The sequence below is a fragment of the Lutra lutra genome, chromosome 18 (genome assembly GCF_902655055.1).
Source record: "Lutra lutra chromosome 18, mLutLut1.2, whole genome shotgun sequence".
Classification (NCBI taxonomy): domain Eukaryota; kingdom Metazoa; phylum Chordata; class Mammalia; order Carnivora; family Mustelidae; genus Lutra; species Lutra lutra.
The window spans coordinates 14,038,441-14,063,294 of NC_062295.1; the positions used below are offsets into that span (position 1 = coordinate 14,038,441).

At 44.9% G+C, this 24,854-nt stretch overlaps 1 long non-coding RNA gene across 4 annotated transcripts in view; it reads right to left on the minus strand.

The window, feature by feature from the left end:
- The window catches only part of LOC125090476 (uncharacterized), a 365,554-nt gene extending 348,268 nt beyond the window's left edge, over positions 1-17,286 (minus strand). For all 4 annotated transcript variants that reach the window (XR_007124346.1, XR_007124345.1, XR_007124347.1 and 1 more), the window contains exons 1-2: positions 17,183-17,286; positions 6,211-6,294 (exon numbers count right to left, since the gene is read on the minus strand). This is a non-coding gene — a long non-coding RNA (uncharacterized LOC125090476). The remainder of the gene's footprint in view (positions 1-6,210; positions 6,295-17,182) is intronic.
- Between the last annotated feature and the right edge of the window lie 7,568 nt (positions 17,287-24,854).

A 24,854-nucleotide genomic window follows, 5' to 3' on the forward strand; every position in this document is an offset into this window, starting at 1 on the left:
AGAAATTCCCCTCCTTCCCTACCTTCTGATTTCCAGGCAGTGCCCCCCCAACAGGAAGTCAGCACGGGAGGAGCATGGGAAATACAGTGTGCAAATTCCTAGTGTGCAAATTCTAGAAGTACAGATTATGTACAGATTATGGAAGGGCAAGTATTTACAACCAGCACAGCCACCAAGCTGTCCCGGGTTGACAGCGCCACCCAATGGCCAGCACCGGAATCAACATGACCGACCCGTTTTCTTAAGTAAAAGGAGAGACTTGGGATCTGCACTTAGGTTTATTTTTTTTTTTCAAGATTTTATTTATTCATTTGACAGAGAGAGATCACAAGTAGGCAGAGAGGCAGGCAGAGAGAGAGGAAGAAGCAGGCTTCTGAGCAGAGAGCCCGATGCGGGGCTCGATCCCAGGACCCTGAGATCATGACCTGAGCCGAAGGCAGCGGCTTAACCCGCTGAGCCACCCAGGCGCTCCATGCACTTAGGTTTAAAGTGTGAGTTAGATCAGAACTGCTCCACATATATTTGTTCCCAGCTGCCGGCTGAAGGAGCAGCAGCTAAGTAGGGTATGCTTTTCTATGGTGGGTCATAAGAGTGCAAGAAGGCAAGCAAAACACACAAGTACATTCGAGCCGCCTGGTTGCATCCTCTCTGCTACTGCTCCCTTGGCCACCAGCAAGACACATTCCACCATCTCACTGGGTAGTCAGACGGTGCTACAGGATAGAAGATAACATGAGTGCAGCCAGAGTTCAAAGGCAGATAAGTGTACCCAAGGGAGAGACCAGTGCATGATTTGTGAAAACAGACCACATGCACACAAGGTTCAGTGTGGTCCAGCATTTACTTGCAGCAAGAAAAGAGAGAGAGTACCCAAGAGCCAGCCCTGTGCAATGTGTCAGTTCCCCATGGCCAGTGGATCCATCCCACAGCCAACACAGAGCTTACCCCATTTCATGCTGCTGAAGGGACCCAACCCTTCCCACTGCGGGATGAAATGCAGAAAGCTGGGGGTGTGCATGACAGCCATTGGTTCATGTGCTTAAGGAGGACAAAGCAGTACGTGCCAAGCCGGGAACAGAGAAAGATATCCCCTCGGAAGGCCATAAGCCCAGTACAGATGGTGAGAGCACTGAATCTCCCAGTAAGGAAATATTCCAAGCTCAAACCCATTCTTCTAAGGCCAAGCTGGGGTCAAAGGACTATACACAGGAGACTCCCTTTCCCAACAGCCCAAGTCCTTGCGCAGGGAAATCCACTCCCTCATCTAGTGTACTCCAAGGTCATATGACAGAAGAACTATGATTAATAATCCAATCTACCCCAGAAGGCAGAAAAAAATCTTATCTTTGACCTCTCTATTCCTGCCTTGTAGGACCAGGACCAGGACAGACATCATGCAAGAATGATGACATTAATAATGTGAGACATTTCTGTAACACAGCGATCAAGAATATGAACGTTAGCGTCACAGGACCTGAGTTTGACATAAAATGAAACAGCAAATTTAAAAAAAGTTTGGTAGTTTTTTTGTAAAGTTAAACACAAACTTGCCATTAAATCCAGCAATGCTACTCCTAGGAATCCACCTGAAAGTTGAATGCGTACATCCGCACAAGGCCATGCACATGAATGGTTACAGCAGAATTATTCATAACAGCTAGGAAATGGGAATAAGACAAGTGTCTATCAGTTGGTCAATGGATACACGAAATACAGCACATCCTTACAGTAGAATACTATTCAGTATGAAAATGAATGAACGACTGTTACTTGCAACAACACAGATGAACTCTGGATACATAAAAGGAGCCAATGCAAAGACCACGTATTATCGGATTCCATTTATATAAAATGTCCAGAGAAAGCAAACTCACAGAGACATACAGAAGATTAGTGGGTTGCCCAGAGCTATAGATGGGAAGGCAGATTGAATTCAAATGAACACAAGGGATCTTTTGGAGGGCAAATGGAAATTTCTAAAATTGGATCAAAGTGACAGTTGCACACATTTTAAGGTTTACTAAATAGTCAGTGGACTGTACATTAAAATGGATGCATTTTGATAAGATCACAGTATGATCTGGGTTCAAATGCCGGCCCTACCACTTAGTGTCCATGTGACCTAGAGGAAGCTGTGTAGTCATAACAGCTCTGGGAGCCTCCCTTTCCGTAAAATGGGGACTCAGTAGAGGAGTGTTGAGAGATGAGGGAGAAACTGAATTCTCTAGCACCTTTTGCTTTTAAGGAGCTCACTTCCCCTCGAGTCCATCCCAAGTCCAAGGTCCAATCTCTGTTTCTACTTAAGTTGCTGGTTCTCAGATACCCCCGGGAAAAGATCGATCTTTGCCTTGTCCCAAATCCCTGGTACAAGAATTATTCAGAATATTCTGGGCCAGAAATAAAAGTATGTCGACTTCACCACTTCACAGTTCCAGAAATTGAACCTGTTCCAGAATGTTATACTGACATCAAAGAACCCCTGACCAAATACAGGCATTTCCTCCTCTCTTTTTAGAGGACAACTCCTGGGCAACTTTTTTTTTTTTAATGGAAAAAAAGAAAGCATCTGGGCTTAGAGGGTCTGGGCTGTCAGGAGCTGACAGATACTCTAAGCAACTTGCAGGAAACAGCCCAGCCTCTGCAATGAACCTTTGGGGAAGGAACAGCCACTGAGAATGTGATTCACTTTGATGACAGCTTCCTGATGAGGGCTCGAACCGGCTGGAGGGTTAGTCAATTTACGACCGCACAAAAGACTCCATAAAAGTCATAAATAAAAGGGCATGTGGCTCTGAGCGTACCACATGAAGTCAGGAGGTCCCAGACAACAGAACACAAGGCCAGTAACTCTGATACAGCTCAAGGTTTATCATGGACGCAGTGAAAGGTACAGCCCCCCAATGCCCGGGATACTTGTTGCCCAATGGAAGCAGATTATGCCTGAGGACTAGCAGGGCCATTTCTCAGATTCCTCAGGCCATGGATCTGTGGGCAGTGGAGGTGAGGAGAGGCTGCCTTCCCTAATAAATCCCGGGGCTGCCACGTTGACCCTGGATAAGGACTCTTCTGGGAATGAGCAATGGGGCGTCTCCCTTTCCAGACTGTCCAACTGCCCACCATTCAATCCAGTCTTGGAACCAAGTGCTTTGTGTTCACACACAACATGAAATGGCTTCACAGCAGGCCACCTGTTGTACTTGAACTCACTCAGTTAAGGACACTTACTCGTATTATTGCTGACGCGATAACACGCACTCTGAGCTGACTTCCCCTCCCAAAGTCATACCCCCTTCAAGTCATTGCTATGATGGTGAGGGTTACGTGACATAGCATTAAAAAGAAAGCAAGAAAGCAAGCAAGGAAGCAAGCAAGCTCGGCACATGCCTGGCACATGGTAATTCTCCATAAACTACAGCCACGGGACTTCTCACCACTTAAACCCTTTTTTATGAAAAGACTGAGATTCACACAGCAGTGTTATGGAGCCCTTCTCTCCTGGGGAGGATGTAGGATGTACTAGATATCTACACTAGATAACACACATACACACTAGAAAGTATACATATAATAGATCCAGATGCCATACATTTTGTAGTGTATATCACATATACTAAACAGAGCTCATAGTCTACATAATGTGCTACATAAAATACAGAACAGCTGAGAGTTTCCTATACAGATGTGTATCTGCTATGAAGGTGTAGCTGCTCTACAGATTTCAAAGAGAGAGAGACAGACAGACAGACAGTACATGGTGAGGGGACAGACACAATATGCTGCAGGGTGGTCAGGAAAGTCCTCCCTGATAAAGTGATGTTCTGAGTAAAGTCTTGAGTGAAGTGAAGGAGGGGGCCATGTGGATATCTGGGGAAAGGGCATTCCAGGTCATGGGAACAGCAGGTGCAAAAGCCCTGAGGCGCATCGGGTACGACATCCTTAGAGCTGAACAGTCACCAACATGCGGGAGTGGAGCGAGTCAAGTGGGTCAAGGGAGTAATTCCAGACAAAGTCAGATGTCAGAAGCCAGTGCCAACAGGGCCTCCCAGGCCAAGGCAAAGAGTTTGGGTTTTATCCTAAATATGACAGGAAAGCCCATCCAGATTTTTTTTTAAGATTTTATTTATTTATTTGAGAGAGAATGAGTGAGAGAGAGCATGAGAGAGGAGAAGGTCAGAGAGAGAAGCAGACTCCCCAAGGAGCTGGGAGCCCAATGTGGGACTCTATCCTGGAAGTCCGGGATCATGACCTGAGCCCAAGGCAGTCGCTCAACCAACTGAGCCACCCAGGCGCCCCCGCCCATCCAGATTTTTCAGCTGAGAAGTGACATGATCGGATTTACTCCCTTAAAAGACCACGGAGGCTACTGCGGGAAGGGCGGCTTATGAAGAGGCAAGGCAGGGAGCTGGGAGAACAGCTAAGGGGCTCCTAGTGCTGTCTATGCAGATGACAACGGGCTGGACCTGGGCAACAGTGGGGCGGATGTGGGTCCCACCTTAGCAGTAGAACAGACAGAACCAACAGGGCTACCAGGGGACTGGATGGCAGAGTGCAGGAGTGGGAGGAAGGGGAAGAGGAGCAATGCGATCCCTGGCTCTTTGGCGAGTACTCTGGGTGGAGGATGGGGCCTCAAGAGAAGACATAAGAGAAGCGTCTGGGGTGGAGGGAGTGGGGGCGAGTGGTGAAATGTAAACTATTATGAGTCTGGGTCACGCTTCAAACCATACCGGTCATTGAAAAAATATAAGTAAATAAAAATAAGATAGGGGTGCCTGGGTGGCTCAGTTGGTTAAGCGGCTGCCTTCTGCTCAGGTCATGATCTCAGGGTCCTGGGATTGAGCCCCACATCAGGCTCTCTGCTCAGCAGGGAGCCCGCCTCCCCCTCTCTCTCTGCCTGCCTCTCTGCCTACTTGTGACCTCTCTCTAATAAATAAATAAAATCTTTAAAAGATAATAAAAAATAAAAATAAAATAAACCATAGCACTCATTTACATCTTTGTGTGACTAATAGCATCTTCTATTAATTATGGCTTTTCCGTTCACAAGAAACTTTCATTTTCATCAGATTATACATGGTGTATTACAGAGTAAAAAGCATATATTGTGACTATGGGGTACTATATAAACATCACTTAACTACAGTATACATAGTCTACCATATGATATAAAGTACATATATTATGTAGTATATAATACAATAGTGTGGCATCTATATTATATAAATCTATATAATATATAGTATATGACATATTATAGTAATAAGACATGCTGAATATAGCATATAGTACCTTATTATAGCATTATATGGTGTATATATATCATATAATATATACTACATCTAATGTAGTATATATTATAGAATTATAATACATACTACATTACATGTAGTATATATTATAGAATATAAACAATATATAGTATATATCTGTGTGCTGTTCGTGTTACATGGTATACATGACAGAGTGTATAGCATATGTACTAGTGCTTATATCTATAGTGTATATTATATATAATACATAATGTATAATATGTAGCATGCTACAGTATATTTTATATACATTTTATATTTTATATATGTAATTTGCTACATACTATGTAGTATATATTATATCTACTAAGCAGTGTATATATTCTATATAATGTGCTACATATAATACAGTGTAGTTGAGAGTTTCTTATATATTTATGTATTAGACAGCGCACATAAAATATATAAAATAGTATATATTACATAGTATATTATACACAATAGTACATTATATATAGGTTATTCTTTACTGTTTCCTTGGGCCTTAAAAGCCCCCCACCTTCCCCCTCGTTTCTCCACCCAGCCAAAATGGAACAAAACAGTCTCAGAAAGGGAAATGATTTTCCCAATGTGCCAGAGGTGGCAGGACAAAGGCTAGAGCCAGGTCCATAGAATTCCACTTTCCATATACTGCAGGGTAAGCTTCAGACCTTCCCATGAGAAAAGTTTGGACAGTAAGAAATTTTGGCTCTTATTCATAGACTGTGAACATGTTCCAGATACTACGATGAGAGTTTCTAAATTGTATCTCATTTAACCCTCCCCACTGAAACCATCTCAGGGTATGTATTTTGTCATGGTTATCTTTCCACAGATGAAAAAAAAAAATTGAGAGTGTGCTAGATCAGGGACCTTGCCAAGGTCACAAGGTTGAGGAGAAATGACCCCCAAGTGCTTCACTCACCGTAAGGTGGTAACTGGGTAGAAAAGTCCAAATGCCAGTTACATGGGTTCAGCAGTGGGAATCCAGGTGTAGCTTCTGCCAGGCCTGCGGAAAGAAATGTACAATTTTCATGTGATATTTCCCTTCTGAACTCTCTCGTCCATAGTGAGAGAGACCTCCAATTCGGGCTTCAGTGCATCAATTATGTTGTACCACTAAACCCTCTTCCTGGATGGGGGAGGGAATGAAAATCACTAAACTCAGCCTGACAAAGAAATGACTAACAGTCAGCGGAGACAGAGCTGAAGTCCCCAAAGGTGGAAATTACATAAACAGCAGCCTGGATTCCTAAAATGTAGATTTCTCCTATCCTAGTTCTTCAAAAGCTCCAGATGCTTGAAGGAAAATACCTCTAAGTAGACATTTGTTACTTATTTTTCTCTCATTGCCTGTGCAAACATCCTTCTAAGCTGCACATTTCTCTAATCTTTTTCCTCTATTCTCCATCATACCGGTTGCCTGGGAGCCCACATTCCTCCATTTTTCATCTCTCAAAATTGCACAAAGCTCTCCCAAAGCATTGGTCTGTCATAACTCACGTGTAGTCTGAGATTCTGGCTGGAATGGGAGGAAGATGAGAGGGACAGGAGGCAGAGGGGAGCAAGAGCCTGAATCTTGCCCACAGAGACCAGGAAAACGAACATTTGCTCTGGGGAATTAATAGGGTGTAGGCTGCATGAATTTTTAAAACAGTGCAGGTTGGGGTGCCTGGGTGGCTCAGTGGGTTAAAGCCTCTGCCTTTGGCTCAGGTCATGATCCCAGGGTCCTGGGATCGAGCCCCACGTCAGGCTCTCTGCCCGCATCGGGGAGCCTGCTTCCCTTCCTCTCTCTCTCTGCCTGCCTCTCTGCCTACTTATGATCTCTGTCAAATAAATAAATAAAATTTTTTTAAAAATAAAATAAAATAAAACAGTGCAGGTGGCTCAGGCAGTTGTCTGACTGTTGGTTTCAGCTAAGGTCATGACCTCAGGGGGATAGGGCTCCTGGCTCAACAGAGTCTGCTTGAGATTCTCTCTCTCCTGCTCCCTCTGCCCCTCCCCCACTTCCCCTCTCTCTAAATAAGTAAATAAAATCTTTAAAAAACAGTACAATGTGCCCTTCTAGAAAAACACAGTCGATCTCTCAGAATTGGTTCCAACAGTTCTGCCCCACAGACGTGAACAGAAAGCTACCAGCTCTTGGGGATAAAGAAGGTCAGGAGCCCACGTTTACCGATCACTTCCTATGTGCCAGGCACACATTTCCCTAATCCCTACAGCAACCCTGAGTGAGGAATAGTATCACCTCTTTTCAGAGATGGGAATAATAAGAGATTGTAAGCACTGTAATAGGGATTTCGTCTGTCTGGTTTGCCCACATTGGCAGCAGAGTGCCCTGCGTACAGCAGGTGCTCAGTAAATCTTTGGTGAAGGTATGAATGAAGGAATGAATGAATGAACCAGCACTCCTAGAAATACAATGTATAGAAGTAATAAAGAACACGACATTGGTGTTGGAGAAACCTAAGAGAGGATTAGATGTGATGATGCTGATTAGGTGAGATTATAAAGCACTTATACCCAAGCCCTTCGTAAAAGGCAGCTGTCTTTACTGTGGTATCATGATGATCAAGTCTACACTTCAATCAAATGAATGTGTGATGAACCTGAAGAAGAAAGAGGGGGAGGAGGAGGAAAAGAAGAGAAGATCAGGACGGTCTCTGGAGTATCGGTAGAAAAAAAGATCCTGGCTTGAAATCTTATGGAAGATGGGAAAACACACCAGGGGTTGCCCTATACATTCTTACTAAATTACATCAGTCTCTGTAAGGGCTGCCACCTGTCTTGAACATTCTAGGGACCCAGAATTCAGGCTTCTCCTTTCCCTATTCCTAAAGAGTGGAGCTGGATGGGACTTTTATTCTTTCTGCGATCCACTTGGAGAATGACGTTTGAGGCTTTGCGTTCAGTCTCTTTAAGGACATTCCACATAGAACATACCCAGAACACCTGGATTGGATGTTTCTCCAATATAATGGTTCTCAAAGAGTGCATCCCAAACCAGCAGCATCAATGCCATCTAGGAACTCACCAGAAATGTGAATTCTTGGGGCACCCTGTACCTCCAGCACAGGAAGCTGTGGGGAGGGGTGCCATCTGTGTTCCCACAAGCCCTCTGGGTGATTCTGACGCACGTGCATAGGGTTTTGAGAACCCATGCTCAAATGAAAGGCAAGCAGGGTAGCCAGACTGTCCTCTCTGTTTCGTGTATGAGAGGTCTCCGATCTTCAAGTGAGAGGGGTAGGAGGAAGCAGGCTCCCTGGAGAACGGGGGTCCTCTCCACCAAATGGGAGAAACCAAAAAACTCAGTTGCACAGGCAACCCCAAATACCGAGCATCTACCATGTGTCCGCAGCCGTGCCGAGTGCCAGGAAAACCATGGCGAACGAGACATGATCCCAGCTCTCCAGATCTGAACAATGGGGTCAGAGGACCTACAGTCTGCACACATCATACTGGCAAAGATGGAAAATCTAACAGAAGCAAGTGCTGGAGAAACAGGAAGTCTCGTGGAAGGCTGGTAAGAATGTAGACTGGTTCAAGTGTTCTGCAGAGCAGTTTGGTGAAATCTGGTCAAGTTGGAGACATGCACATTCTATAGCCCAGCAGTTCCATTCCTGAGTGTATACTGTGGGCCTGGAGAAGCTCCATCAGTTATCACATGGAGAAATGCTCAGGACAGAGGGGTGCCTGGCTGGTTCAGGCAGTAGAGCAAGCGACTCTTGATCTCAGGGTTATGAGTTCAAGCCCCCCACTGGATGTGTAGCCTACTTAAAATTTTAGAAGAAGAAGAAAAACAGAAACAACCTGAATGCCCACTTACAGGAGAACGGATAAATAAATCATGATATGGTTGTACAGTAGAATGCGATCATAACAAATTAACACAAATAGTAGCAGGGAAATAACTGAATAAGCGAAACACAATTTTGATAAATTGAAAAAAATTGTAATAGTGAAAAAAGGCTAAGTCATGAAATGATATGTACAGCAGGGCTCTACAGAAGTTTTAAAATATGCAACACAACATGGTATGTTGGTAACAGAATACACACACACACACACACAATCAAAGTATTGAAATCTGCATGGGGACGTGCCTGGTTGGCTTGGTCAGTGGAACATGTGATTCTTGATCTCAGGTCATGAATTTGAGCCCCACCTTGGTTGAGTGCAGAGGTTACTAAAAATAATATAAACTTGAAAAGAATCTCTTTAAATGTGTATGGAATAAAAAACACAACTGTAGGATAGAGGTCATCGCTGGAAAGGGAGGGACAGAGGAAGGGGCACAAAAGTGAGATGGGTCCAGCGGGCTGGGATTGTATTTGTTATGTTACATTTCTTATTGTTTTTTGGAGAGAGAGCACGCTTGTGAGGTTAGTGGGGCAAATAGAGGGGAAGAGAGAGAACCCCAAGCAAGCTCCATGTCCAGTGCGGAGCCCCATATGGGGCTTGATCTTACCGCCCTGAGAGCATGACCTGAGCCAAAGTCAAGAGTCGGCACTTAAGCCACTGAGCCACTCAGGTGCCCCTGTTATGTTATGATTCTCAAACTGAACAATGTGTAAGTGGTTGCTCACTGTTTCAGTCTATAGTTTTTTTGTGTGTACCTGAAATATTTCATAGTGAAATAATTTTACATAAGCCACTGCAAGTCATTAATGAATAATTATAAATGTGGAAAGCTCTACAAAGAAGGACTATAGGCTGTCCTAAGAGGAGATGTAATGAGTTCCTGTATTTCAAACTTGTCTTTAACTTCTTTCTTTTTTTTTTTAAGATTTTATTTATTTATTTGATAGAGAAAGAGATCACTAGTGGTCAGAGAGGCAGGCAGAGAGAGATGGGGAAGCAGGCTCCCCGCTGTGCAGAGAGCCCGATGCAGGGCTCGATCCCAGGATCCTGAGATCTGAGCCAAAGGCAGAGGCTTAACCCACTGAGTCACCCAGGCGCCCCTTAACTTGCCTTCTTCAAAGTCTTACTGTCAGCTGCCACCAGTCATAAAATATATTTCATTTTTGCTTGTCTATATTTTTTAATTTTCTGACCAGGAAATAAACCCTTTGCATTTTGATATTTTTTGCATTCTGATATTTTTGAAGGAGGCAGTCAAAATCAGTTTATAAAAGTTTGCATAGAATATTCCAATGCTCTATATGTCTAATATGTACTTTTAAGGATAGACACAGAAGAAAGTAAGTAGGGAACTCTGGAAGGATCTACATATAAAGAAGTTAGCAGTCCTAGGGCTCCTGGGTGGCTCAGTGGGTTAAGCCTCTGCCCTCGGCTCAGGTCATGATCCCAGGGTCCTGGGATCAAGCCCTGCATTGGGCTTCCTGCTCAGTTGGGAGTCTGCTTCTCTCTCTGCCTGCCATTCTGTCTCTGAAAAATAAATAAATAAAATATTAAAAAAAAAAAAAAAGAAGTTAGCAGTCCTTATTTCTGGTGGGAGTATTAGAAATTTGTACTTGCTGGGGCACCTCCCCCCACTCATGCACATTTTCTCTCTCTCTCAAATAAAATCAAAAAAAGAAAGAAAGAAAGAAAGGTGTACTTGCTTCTCACAGTGACTCCCATTGTTTTCATCAACTCATCCCCTTTTCCTCTACCTTCTGGAACAGAAACCCTCCTTCCTGTGAGAAACCTATTCCCTGTGTTGCAAGGGAGACTTGCCGTGGTTCCACCTACTCAGGGCACGGGCTTACTAACCTGTCCAATCAGACCATTTATTTGGAGCCCCGGGGATTGGGTCAAGGATGCACGTGACACACACCCAACTAATTGCATCCATCAGCGAGACTCTTCCTTTGTAATAGGGTGGTTCAAACACTAGAAGTTAGTCTGGGGTTACTCGTGTTTACTATTAGACCTCTTCTGCATAGAGAAACGACCAGAGAGAGCAAGAGAGCATCCTTTCCGTGTTGTCTGAGCCCTGGAGAGAGCCCTGCTGGATTCATCCCTGGAACATCCCTGTCCTAGGGACCAATATGTTCTCTTGAATCACCTGCACCAGTTTGAGATTGATTTCTCACACTTACAGCTAAACAAGTTCTGTCTTTAACACTTCTATTTTGTTCCCCTCTATTTTCTACACTTTTCCACAACGAGCATGCGTCACATGCACAACACGTTTCAGATTTGAAAGAACCAAGAAAGGAACGGGCAGATCAGCGTTTATCTGCAGAGGGCTGCTGGCTGAGCCTGCCCCATCTGGGGAAGGCCGCGGTTTGCCTCTGGCTCCGTGATCCCACCAGTTCCTCTGAGGTCTCCAGGCCTGACTCACTGCTTCTCAAGACTTTGTCCCCCAAATCACAGACAAATCCACCGTTGCCAACACCCCCCCATTGGTCCCGGCTTTCCAGTGATAATTAGTATGGAGCTGGGTGTCTCCTTCCCTGTGGGAGAAAACTTCCTTCACGGCGTGAAGTAGAGCAGAGTGTGGGTGGCTTTACCAGGGAGGCAGAGAAGCTTATGTAAGTGACATTATTATATATGATTATATCACCAGAGTAGGAGAAATTTGTTCCTATTTGGGTGTTATCCCGACCCTTACGTTTTAGGCTTATTTGAAATAAAATGATGAAGAAAACCCATGTTCTCTTTCCCTCATCCAACCCCAGGATAATGTCAACACTTCTTCATCCTTACTGGCAGGTCTGGGCACTGCTCTAAGCTTCCACGTACTAAGTCCACATAGAAACCCCGTGGGGGAGTATCATAATCATCCCCATTTTACAGGTAGACAGACTGAGCTACAGAAAGATGGTACAACGTGCCCAAGATCCCATAGCCAGAAACTGGGAGCGTCAAGACCCCAACACAGACCATTCACATCCCACATCCATATTCTAAATCTCTCAGACAAGCCAACAATGACACTCTGTAGAAAAGCACGATCAACAGTCAGATCTCTCTATTTGGTCAAATACACTGTAAATTAGTCAGCAATGGCGGGGTGGGGTAGGGTAAGGGACCAACTATTTTTGTTTTCTTTTAATTAAAGTGACCTCCTGGCTTTTGCAAACCCAGAATCTCAGAAATTGTTATAAACAACGCTGTGCATATAAGGCAAAGGTTCCAGATTGGAGAGCCAGAAACCAGATTCAGCCCACAGATGTGTCTGCTTCGGCTGGATTGGGTTATTTTTCAAAAAAAATTTTTAAGATTTTATTTATTTATTTGACAGAGATCACAAGTAGGCAGAGAGGAAGGCAGAGAGAGAGGAAGGGAAGCAGGCTCCCTGTTGAGCAGAGAGCCCAATGTGGGGCTCGATTCCAGGACCCTGAGATCATGACCTGAGCCGAAGGCAGAGGCTTTAACCCACTGAGCCACCCAGGCACCCTTATTTTTCAAAATGTTTTAAGTGGGGCATGTGCTCCTTCATTATCACAGTCCCCACAACTCCCTAAGGTGTGAGACCTGGCCCACTCACTCACAGGGAATCTGAATGGCAGCCTCTGATCTGGAGAATGCTGGGTAACAAAAGAAAAAGGGAACTTGACTTCAAAAGAGAATTTGGGTAATAAGAGCTACAATGTGTCAAGTGCTCACTCTATACCAGAATCCCCTATAAAGTACCTATTATGCCTTGTGTCATCTGATCATAGCCAGTCTTATGAGAGTTTAGGAGTACGGGAACCATGACAGTGCACCTGCTGGACCTGAAATCCATCAGGGGCAGAGGGCATCAGGGAAACTAAGGCAGGCCCAGTCCTAGAACACACAAGACTCCCCTGACGTGGGAGCCCTCAACCTTCTTGAGACTGCACTGCCCAGACGTGCTCTGCCCAACCTTCTCTCCTTTGCTCAGAGTCAGACTCGGGATTTCTTTGACAAAGTGTTTCACCTAATCAAGTCCTTGCACATTGCTTCCCAGAACGATGTCTGCCTCTTGGAGAACCCAGGCTGACACAGGGGCTTTCCCAAGATCCCACAACTAGCAAGTAACAGAGTCAGGATTTGAACCCGGTCACCCCGATGCCACAGCCAGCATTCTGAGCCATGATATCACACCCTTCTTTGCCAAGGGCTCCAATTTTCTCAAACTCCTTAGTTCAGAGCAGCTAGAAATCTGGACCCAAAAGTGAGCCAGGGGCGAGAGGGAGAGTTTCAGGCTCCAGAGCCAGGCGTGATATTCATGCCTGGATTCCTAACAGCTGTCACATTGACCAGGAAAGAACACTGGCGACCCAGAGCCCCAGGAAGGAAGCACAGGTGAGGAAAAGGGACATGTCCACGATGGTCTTTTCTCATAGCCCTGCAGGAGAGTCAGCCCCTTCCCCAGGGCTGGTGGGAAACAAGGCCATGCGGTACAAGATCGAGCACTGGACTGGGAGTCTGGGGGTGGGGCACCCAGCCTACCCACAGAGATGCATCAGCAAGCAGGAGTTGTAATGCAGGACTCCAGAGCCCAAGAAGTATTTTTAGGTCTACCATCACCACATTTGATCCGTAGATAGAATCGTTATATGTGTATGAACTTTTAACTTTGTGAAAGCATTTGCATGTTTAATTGCACCCTTGTGAATCGAGGTGAAATTCACCTTATTAATCATCACTAAATAAATCCCTGCAGCCACTCCACCCAGCAGAGCTTGATCTGACATCAGTCTGGTGGAAGTGTCCTTACAGCCTTAACTATGGGGTCATCCTTAACAAGATTCTTTGACTGCTCTGGCCAGAGTATATCTACCCAGCAGTCACACCTCCTCTCCTCCCTCCTCCTTATCAGAAGCTTGGGAGAGGGACTGCCTCCAGCCTCGAGTGTCCCCCATGGTCCTCGACACCTGCCTCGAGTCTATGTCCCAGCTCAGACCATTCTCAGACACACGCTCTCCATTTGGTAAGAATCCAACCACCTACATTCCTGTGATTTGGTGTCACTTTATTTTATGAATTCTTGTATGTTGCAGGAGAAAATATAATCTACCTTCTTGAACCAAGAGACATTTAGGCCCAGGAAGTTTACAAAACTTGCCCAAAGAGAACTCCTAATCTTCTACCCAGTCTTTTCTCCATTCCCTCAGCTACCAAAACAAATTCTGACACCAAATCCAATTTTATGATCTTTTTTTTTCATTTTTTTGTCTTATTATGTTATGTTAGCCACTATACAGTACTTCCTTAGTTTTTGATGTAGATGTTCCATGATTCATTGTTTGCATAATACATACAGAATAGTCCACCTTAAAACAACAGAATACTTATTCTTCTCAAAGGCATATGGAACTTACTCCAAAATAGACCACAGACTGGGTCAAAATCCGGTCTCAACTGATACCAAAAGACTGAGATTATTCCCTGCATGATATCAAACCACAATCCTTGAAACTGGAACCCAATCGCAAGAAAAAATTTGGAAGGAATTCAAACACTTGGAAGTTAAACAGCATCCTGCTAAAGAATGATTGGGTCAAACAGGAAATTAAAGAACTTAAACAAGGGGCACCTGGGTGGCTCAGTGGGTTAAGCCTCTGCCTTCGGCTCAGGTCATGATCCCAGGGTCCTGGGATCAAGCCCCGCATTGGGCTCTCTGCTCAGCGAGAAGCCTGTTTCCTCCTCTCTCTCTCTCTCTCTCTCTCTCTCTCTCTCTCTCTGCCTGCCTCTCTGCCTAATTATGATCTCTGTCTGTCAAATAAATAAATAAAATCTTTAAAAAAAAAGAACTTAATTCGTGGAAACCAATAAGAATGAAAACACATGGGTCTAAAACCTATGGGATACTGCAAAGGCAGTCCTAAGGGGCTTGCCATCCAAGCCGCTCTCAAAAAATTGGAAAAATCCCAAATGCACAAAGCCAACCTTACACCTAAAGGAGTTGGAGAAAGAACAGCAAAGAAAACCTAACCAAGCAGGAGAGGAGAAATAATAAAGATTAGAGCAGAGATTAATGAAATAGAAACCAGAAAAACAGTAGAACAGATCAAAGAAACTAGGAGTTGGTTCTTCAATTTTACAATCTTCTGTTTAAAATCCTCTGATGGGGCATCTGGCTTGCTCAGCTGGTTAATCATCTGCCTTTGGCTCAGGTCATGATCTCACTGGGATTAGAGCCTACACTGGGCTTCCTGCTCAGTGAGGAATCACTTGTCCCTCTCCCTCTGTCCCTTCCCAGCTCATAAACTCTCTCTTGAATAAATAAATAGAATCTAAAATAAAATAAAATCTTCTAATGATGTGCTATAATCCTGTTCTCAAAGTTTGTTTTCCTCAGTAGGACACACATGACAGGTGACATTCATGTGGGGGGATTGTAATTCCCAGCATGCCATTGTCATCTCTCACTTTCTCTCCCTCCAGAGAAGCACATACATCAGTACAAGAGAGAAACTTTATCAGGGACATATGTACACATTCATTTTATATTTTTATTTAACAAATTGTTGGGAAAGTTCTTTCCAGGAGCCATAATCCCTCATAAAATTCTTCCCCAGAGGATATTGCAAACTGAGGTTGAGACTTGGACTGAGAAACTAGTAGGTGCTCAGTAAATGTGGGTTGAATAAATAAAGGCATGAACAGCAGAAAAGGGGAGGTGGTGGTGTACAGTGGGCTAGCAGACTATGGCTTAGAGACGGTGGGGAATTCCTGGGTTTATGAAGGGTCCAATGACATCAAGGACTGAGCTCGTAGGGGAGAAAAAAAAAAGGTAGGGGCTGAGCTTGTGGGACCAAAGGGAATAAAGGCTTCGGACGGCATTTCCCCGACTTCAGTCCCTCAAGAGCCACCAACTATAGTTACACCCTGCCTGAGTTTTACCTACACTATTACTTAATTCATAGATTTATAAAAAAGCAACTCTCACTTCTTTTTTTTTTTATAAAGATTTTTTATTTATTTGACAGATAGAGATCACAGTAGGCAGAGGCAGAGAGAGAGAGAGGAGGAAGCAGGCTCCCCGCCGAGCAGAGAGCCCGATGTGGGGCTCAATCCCAGGACCCTGGGATCATGACCTGAGCCGAAGGCAGAGGCCTTAACCCACTGAGCCACCCAGGCACCCCACAACTCTCACTTCTAAAAAACCTAAACACATGTGCTGAAAATGAAGCTTCGCAACACTCCTGTAAAAGGAAAACCAGTATCATCTGTCATAAGTTGTGGATGTTGGGTCCGTAATCAAAGGAGCGAGACTGATACAAAGCGAAGGTCCAGCAAAGCTTTATTTCACGCCAAGCATCGAGAATCAAACCGACCGTTTGGGGCCATCTCTTGCCAAGAGGCGACCTCTCTCTGCCTTACAGACTAGCTTTTAAGGGCAAAGGCCATGTGGTTGGGCCTGGCCATGCACAGGTGGTCAATGAGATTGTAACAGACAGAGAAAGCTGCACAGTCATGCTAGGTCACACATAAGTGACCAATTGAATCAACCGAATTACAATTTACCCTATAGTAGATATTTGAACTAGCCTATCACCTTGGTCAGAATTGGCGCCCAAAAGGCGCCCAAAGGGCAGGGCCCATACTCCTTGGTAGCTAGGGAGACAGTATGTGCCCCTACTGATTGGACACCTCCACCTGGCCTGACCCACCCTTGTATTTAGGCTTTGTTACCTGGGACTGGTTTCTGGGACTTTTTTTTAAGTAAGTCCCCTGGGGGGAAGGGGAGCAGGGACAGTTTAAGTTTTACTGTATAAACAACAAAGTCACTGTTTAACCGGATGGAATCGCTCTGGCTAAATAGGCCATTACAGTGGGAAAAAATACAACAAAGACCTCCTCCCAAATCAAATTTCAGGTAGCGTTCTCTACTTAGAGCTCTGTGCCATGAAGCCTGCTTTCTCGTTACTAAAATAAAAGGGAGGGGGCAGAACGGCGTGAGGGCCATACTGGTTGCAAACCGAGAAGTTCTCCTTGGAGGAATCAGGTTACAAGAGAACCAAAATGGGACTCACAGTTTCTCTTCAAAACACATCCCAGGAGCGTCTGGGTGGCTCAGGTGGTTAAATGTCTGCCTTCGGCTCAGGTCGTGATCCCCAGTCCTGGGATTGAGCCCTGCTCAGCGGGGAGTCTGCTTCTCCCTCTCCCTCTGCAGCTGCCCCTGCTCATGCTCACTCCCTCATGCTCTCTCGCTGTCAAATAAATAAATAAAATCTTTAAAAAATAAAAATAAATAACACATCCCAGACAAAGACTTGACTTCACATTGCCCCTCTCCTTGCTCTTTGCCCCTCCAAGTGTTAGCTCCTCGGGAGCGAGGCAGGACCAGCAACCTCAGCGTCTTATTAGAAACACGGTCTCCAGGGGCAGGGCCCGCATTCAAGCCTAACAAGCCCCGCAGGTGATTCTGATGCATGCTTGAGTTCCAGATCACCGCCCTTGATTGCAACAACCTCCATCGGGCCCACCCTGCCCCCCACCCCACAGCCACCAACATTCCCTTCCCTACACAACCACCAAAGGGATCTCTCTAAAATCCCAAGTTATACCATTTCATTTCCCTGACCGGGGTTAAAATAAAATCCAAAGTTCCTTCCCTCTCCTACAAGGGTCAGAGGCTAGGCCCTACCTCCTTCTCCGCAGCCTAACTCCTACTGCTCTCTTCCCTGGCCCCATGCTTCAGACACCCTGACCTTCTTTAAGTCCCCAAGAACACTCCAGGCATGGAGCCTACTTAAACATTGAATGAATGAATGAATGAATGAATGAATGAATGAATTGAAAATCCCATCTGCTGGGAAACTCCCTCCGACCCAGCAAACTGGGAGTTAGTTGTTCACCCTACAAATCTCCATCACTCCCTGCCACGTGACCCTGCTTTGTTCCTCATCATATAACATGTTCATGTCTTTGCTTTTTTATGTTCTTTCCCCTTCACTAGAATGAGTCCCACGAGGTCAGGGAGTTGGGATGTTTTGTGAATGGCTGTATTCCTAGCACAAAGAACATTTCCTGGCACACAGCTGGCATTTAATTAATATTACTTGACAAAAATATCAAAGGAATGACCCCCATGGCCTATTTAATCTATTGTTTACAGTCTGGTTGTCTCTACTCTTTGGCTGCCACGAACAAAGCTTTCTCTGGATTTAGAATTCTATCCTTGGGCTAGATTACCAGCCAATTGGTTTCCTTGGGCCGATGAGAATGCCCATGTTTTAGGTCTTGAAAGCCAGCGTCAAAGTGTTTTCCAAAGGGTCTGACCACCGCCCCCACCCCCAGCCAGTGTTCCTGAGTCTACCTCAAGCCAAGCTGGCCAAAGCCGGCATTATCGCCTTTAAAATCCTCACAGGTAGAAATGTAGCTGTTTGCGGTTCTAATTTGCATTTCTTTGATTACTGGTTAGGCTGATCATTTCCCCATGTGCCCAGCTAATTGCTTTTCATCTTTTTCCAGTTGTCTCTGCACACCCCTTTGCTTGTTTTTCTACCCACTTTAAGGGCTTGTCTTATTGATTTGTTTGAGTTCTCTGAAAAATAAAGACATTAACCCGTTTCCCCTCATACATTAAAGGCTTAATTCTTTGCCTCTGCTGGTCCCTGTACTCAGTTGTATCCCTCTATATTTCCTTATTCCCTTTTACATGTTTATACCCCACTTTGCATTTCTCTTTTCACTCGGTTTTAGACTTTTTGCACAGTTAATTATTGAATATATACTTAGAAGAAGCCTCTGAAGCTGTCCCATCTCATTCAAAATATAAGATACAGTTTTTTCAAAGACTTATTTATTTATCTGAGAGAGAGAAGGAGAGCATGTACATAGCGGGGGCAGGAAGAGGAGGGAGAGAGAGAATCTCAAGCAGACTCCCTACTGAGCACAGAGCCCCTGGGGGCCTTGAATCCCAGGATCCTCAGATCATGACCTGAGCCAAAATCAGGATTTAGGTGCTTAACCAACTAAGCCACACAGGTGCCCCTATAAGGCACTTTTCTTAAAGTCATCTACAACGCCCTTAGTGATCTGGCTCTCCCCTCCTATGCCCACTCCATATTACCTCTCTGATCTCAGTTCCTACCATTCTGCTAGATCTCTCTGCTCCAGACATGCTGGCTTCTCTGCTCATCTTCAAACATACTAGCCATACTTCCACCTCAGGTCCTTTGCACATGATTTTCCTGTCCAGAAGGCTCTTTCACCAAGTATCTGCATACTCCCTTACTCCCTCAGGTCTTTACTCATATGTCATCTCAATGAATCCTTCCCTGGTCACCTTATCTCAAATTTTAGCCCCTGTGGTAGACAGAATAACATCCTCCTTCAAAGAGGTCCACATCCTGATCCTGGAACCTATAACTATGTTACCTTTCATAGCAAAAGGGAGTCTGCAGATATTGCAGATGTGGTTAAATAAGGATTTTGAGATGAGGAGATGGTCTGGGCAAGCCAAATCACATCACAAGGGTACTTTTAGAGGGAGGCAGAGAAGCCAGGGTCAAAGAAGGAGATATGACAAGGATGCAGAGGTCAAAGTGTTGCAGGACCAGGAACCAAGGAGTACAATAGCCTTTACAAGCTGCGCAAGGCAAGGAAACGGATTCCCCCCTGGAGCTGCCAGAAGGAAGGCAGCCGAGAAGACCCACTTTAGACTTCAGACCCCCAAATTGTGTGATAATAAGTGTGGATTGTTTTAAGTCATTACATTTGTAGTCATTTGTTACAGTAGCCATAAGAAACTAATACAGTCCCCGGGCGCCTGGGTGGCTCAGTGGGTTAAGCCGCTGCCTTCGGCTCAGGTCATGATCTCAGGGTCCTGGGATCGAGTCCTGCATCGGGCTCTCTGCTCAGCAGGGAACCTGCTTCCCTTCCTCTCTCTCTGCCTGCCTCTCTGCCTACTTGTGATCTCTGTCTGTCAAATAAATAAATAAAATCTTAAAAAAAAAAAAAAAAGAAACTAATACAGTCCTCAACACCTCCCACCCACTTCCTGGTTTCCTTGTTTCTTCTTGGCATTCATCACTAAGTTCCTATAATTTTATATATTTTTCTTTTTTATTTTTGGCTTCCCCAGTAGACTATCAACTCCATGAGGACAGGGGGTGTTTTCTGTTTTTTGTTCACAGGGCCCGGCACACATTAGAAATTCAATAGCCTTTGTTGAATGATGGGACAGAGGAAAGAGAATGAAGGAAGCTATCCTCCCGTCCAACAGAAACTCTTGGTTAGTTGATGTTGCTGGGAAGTCATTACATCCAAAAGGCCACTCTGGGTAGAACTAGGTCTTGAAGGTGATACCAGATATTGGAGGAAGAGGCGTCTGAAATTCCAGAGAACTCTCAGGGTCGTTCCAGCCTTTACTCTCCAAACAGGTACACCACCTCACACACCTCTGCACTCAAGGGGCAGAAGATATCATATAATGGTCAAAATCCTGAACCCCAGACACAGACTTTCTGGGTTCATACTCCAGCTCAGTGCTGGTCCAATAGAATAACATTGCAAACCACTTAATGTTGTTTTAAATTTTGCAGTGGCCACTTTTACGAAGTTTTGTTAAAAGGTGAAATTAATTTTAATAATGTTTTATTTGGCTTACTATATCCAGGATATTATCATCTCAACATGTAATCAATATTAAGAAATCATTAAAAGAGGGGCACCTCGCTGGCTTGGTCAGAAGAGCCTGTGACTCCTGATCTCGGGGTTGTGAGTTCAAGCCCCACGTTGGGTGTAGAGATTACTTAAATAAACAAATAAATAAACTTTTAACAAAATTATTAATGAGCTGTTTTACATTATTTTGTTATATATACTAGGTCTTCTAAAGCCCATGGGTATTTTATAACAGTTCCAATTTGGACATTAAATTTTCAACAGTTAAAGTGAAATGGAATCCCGCTAAAACAAGTTGTTTTCACAGAAAAAATACTTTACACTGCTTCCATTTTTAAATTCAGTGTAAATTAAAGTTAAATAAAATTTAAAATTCACCCTTTCTTCATACTAGGGCATACTTGCCACGCTCAGTGGCCACATGCGGCCAGTGGCCACCGTCTTGGAAAGCACGATCCCACAGGACAAACACCTGTGAGAGATGTGACCTTGTACACATTATTTAGATGCTTACTGAACCTTCTTCCATCACCGACAGAACAGGTGATGATAAGAGTAGCTATTTTTGTGGGTTAAATGAAGTTATGGGTGGAAAGTACTTAATACACAGTAAGCTTTATAAATTGTAGCTATTGTCGCTCTGGAACCATTTCTTATCTTTTCAAGGGGGAGGTACCCCTGGTCAGAAAGAAGGATGCTGACCTACTGTGCACCAGTCTTGAACTTCAGACTTTCATTTCAAATGTCACCATAGGCCTTCGCAGTGGGCGCGGCCATTGCCACCAGGTCCAGGCCCCTGAACAGCCTCTTCCAGGCTGCTGGAAGAAGCCAGGGGATGGGAGGACAGCTGTCTCACAGAAACTCTTGGAGAAATGCTGCTCTGCATTTCGGTTACCTTCGAAGCCCACTGCCTGGAGGGCTATCTGCTGGCCTTCCTGCTCCTTTTCCTCTGCCCTCCTCTCCTCCTTCAACCTATGGTCTCCCTCCCTTCCTGCCTCTCACCCTTGACCAGAAGACACTGGGCTGCTTCTCCAGTCCCTTGTTCTCAGAGATTTTTCAACACTGTGTTCTTCTCCCTGGAGGTTAAAGGCCGATGACAGGTGGCTGCTCAAACTGTCTCTGAAATGGGGAGGCCCATCCCATGGCCCCTCCTGGTCTAAGATTTGGAGCCTCCTAAGAAATGAATATTTAGAGAAACCCCACAATGCAATTCCCAGAAAAATCCAACGGATTCCTTCAGCATCCAAGATGTTCTTGCAGAAGGTATGAACAAAGTTCCCACCTCATTCCAAGATCATGGGCAAAGAGAGCTTGGATGTTGGGGCCGGAAAGACTGGGGTCTCCCCCTCTTAACTTTGTGGCCAAGGAGAAGTTGCTTGATCTGCTGTAAGTCCAGTGCCTTCATCTGCAAAATGAATATAATGATTCCCTCCTAAGAAATCACTGTAGGGATTCCTGGAAGTTATCACTTGCACCATGCTTGGCATACAGTAAGTGCTCCATTAGTGGTGATTATCATCAGGGAGGCATCACCTCCCGGAGGGCATGAACCATGGTTGTGAACATCCACAGTTCTATCCCCAGGGCCAGAGCAGCATGGGAGTTGTTGCACAAGTGGTGTATAGACAGAATTTTTTTTTCACATAATGACACCGAGGCCCTCCAGACCAATGAAAACTTGCATGCTGCTTCCTAAGGGCCAGAGCCAGGATGAGGGTGAGGCCAATAAGGCACTTGTCATTGGGTGCAAAATTGGAGAGGGCACCAAAAAGCCCAGTCATCAAGATAAATAATATTTTGGTGCAATATTCCCAAAAAAAAATCAAAATGAAAGCAAAAATATATTTTTTTAAGTTTTCAGTAAAGACAGAGCCACTATTACCAACTTCTCCGTTTGCCTCCAGCTTCGCACAACACTGCCAGGCATGGTCTAAGCAATTTTTAAATACTAACCTATCCCATCCTGACGAGAACCCTGAGAGGCAGTATTATTGTTACCCTCGATTTTCAGAGGAGGGAAAAGAGGCCTAGAGAAGTAAGCTAACCTGCCCCAGGTCCTTCAGCTCCGAAGTGGCAGTGCTGGGATTTAAACCCACACATTTGGGATTTGAGAGCCCCAGCTCCTAACCACTGTCCTGCACGTGCCTGATGCAGCTCTGCCCATGGGCCATTAGATCATTAGATCACATGCTCTGGCCAAAGCTTCGGTGGTTGCACAGAACCTTCACCCTGTCATTCTAGCCACAGACATGCACTGCCCCTGGGCTGGGTTCTTTAGACACCAAAATAACTACAAACAGTGCCTGTCCTTACCAGGCGGGTGCCTTGCACGGTGAGGGCAGGGCTCCCGCCAACTGCTCTTAGAGGCCTGGACAAGCACTCTGTGAGGATGAAGGAGGGCATGACTCACTCAGTTTTAGCCAGGAGGTCACTTGAAATGCAGAGGCATTTCCTGCCTCCCCATCCTGTGACAGTTGATGCACCTATGACAGATTAGTAAGAGGTTGTCGGCTGGAGAACACAGAGCAGCAGTGTCCCCATCTGACATACACAACTCAGCTCAAAGCGATTTTTACCGATGGCATATATTTCCTTTTTAAAGATTTATTTATTGAGAGAGAGAGAGAGAACATGAGTGGGGTGGGGGGAGGCAGAGGGAGAGGGGAAGAGAGAGAGAATCCCAAGAAGACTCCCCACCGAGCATGAAGCCCAACATGGGGCTTTATCCCATGACCCTGAGATCATGACCTGAGGCGAAATCAAGAGTCAGATGCCTAACTGACTGAGCCACCCAGGGGCCCCAAAGGCACATAACTTCAGTGGTAAAGGTCATTCAGTCCCAGATCTTCATGGGTTATGGAATGACCCTAAACTCTTCCCTCAAGATCCATCATGAACAGCGTGACAGAATGGTGAAAAGTAATGAGTCAGACACTCTGTACTTTCCAAATTGGGTGACCTTGGCCCAACCACAAGGTCTCCCTAAGCCATCAGTAAAATAGGGTCAGTGATGCTGACCTCCCATTAAATGTAATAAATATGTAACATGTATGGCACAGTGCCAGGCATGGAGAAAGCGCTCAGTAAGTGGTAACTCCTGTCATGATTTTCAAACATGGGGTCCAATGACCACTGCCCAAGGCCCCTATGTTTGCAAAACTCTCCAGCATGAGAAACCGGAGAGTCCCCCGTGAGAAACAGTCCGTGAAATGGCCTGTGTGGCACAGCAGAGACGTAAATTCATTGACAAACTCAAGCACAAAGATCTCCTGATTTACATGAAAAGGTCGACACACTCATTAATTCTCAACTGAGATGCGTCTTAGAATCACCTGGGCTCTACCCATCCCACCCTCTGTGCCCCGGGATTCGGTTTTCACTGGAGGGTCTCAGCACTGTTATTTTGTAAAGCCTTCCCAGGTGACTCCATGGGTGGGCAGGGGTAGGGGTGATACCCACCAAGAGAATGGGAGGGTAGGAGTTACTCTAGGGAAGGGGTTCCTGTCGGGGGGGCGTAGCCAAAAATGACCCCATAGTAGATGCTTGAATGTTTACTTGCATCATTATTCCTTCATAATACCTTCATATTTTATGTGCCTCGGATCAGAATGTTATATTTCATTGTCTTAACTTTTTTTTTTTTAACATATGCTATGTAAACAAACAACATCTTCATATGTCAGACCCAGGGCTCTGAGTCATCAACCCATTGCTAGTCCTACCCCATCCACACCCCAGGCTCTGCCTCCACTAGCGTTTTACAACAATGCCAGACCCCCCCCAAAAAAAACCTCATTTCTCCTTTAGGTATTTCTAAGTGTAATTCTAAAAGATAAGAGCTGTTTTTTAACACACCCACACAACCATTACCACAGCTGCCAAATTAATCATCCTTATTGTCCTCAAATATCTAATAAGTGTTCAAACTGCCTCATGAATGTCATACTTTTTTTTTTTAACTTTCTTTTCAGGATTTAAATAAGGTCTACATCTTGGCAACGGACTGATTTACCTTCAGGTCTCCTAATCTCGGTGCTCCTCACACTCGACTGTGCCCACGAATTTCCTAAGGAT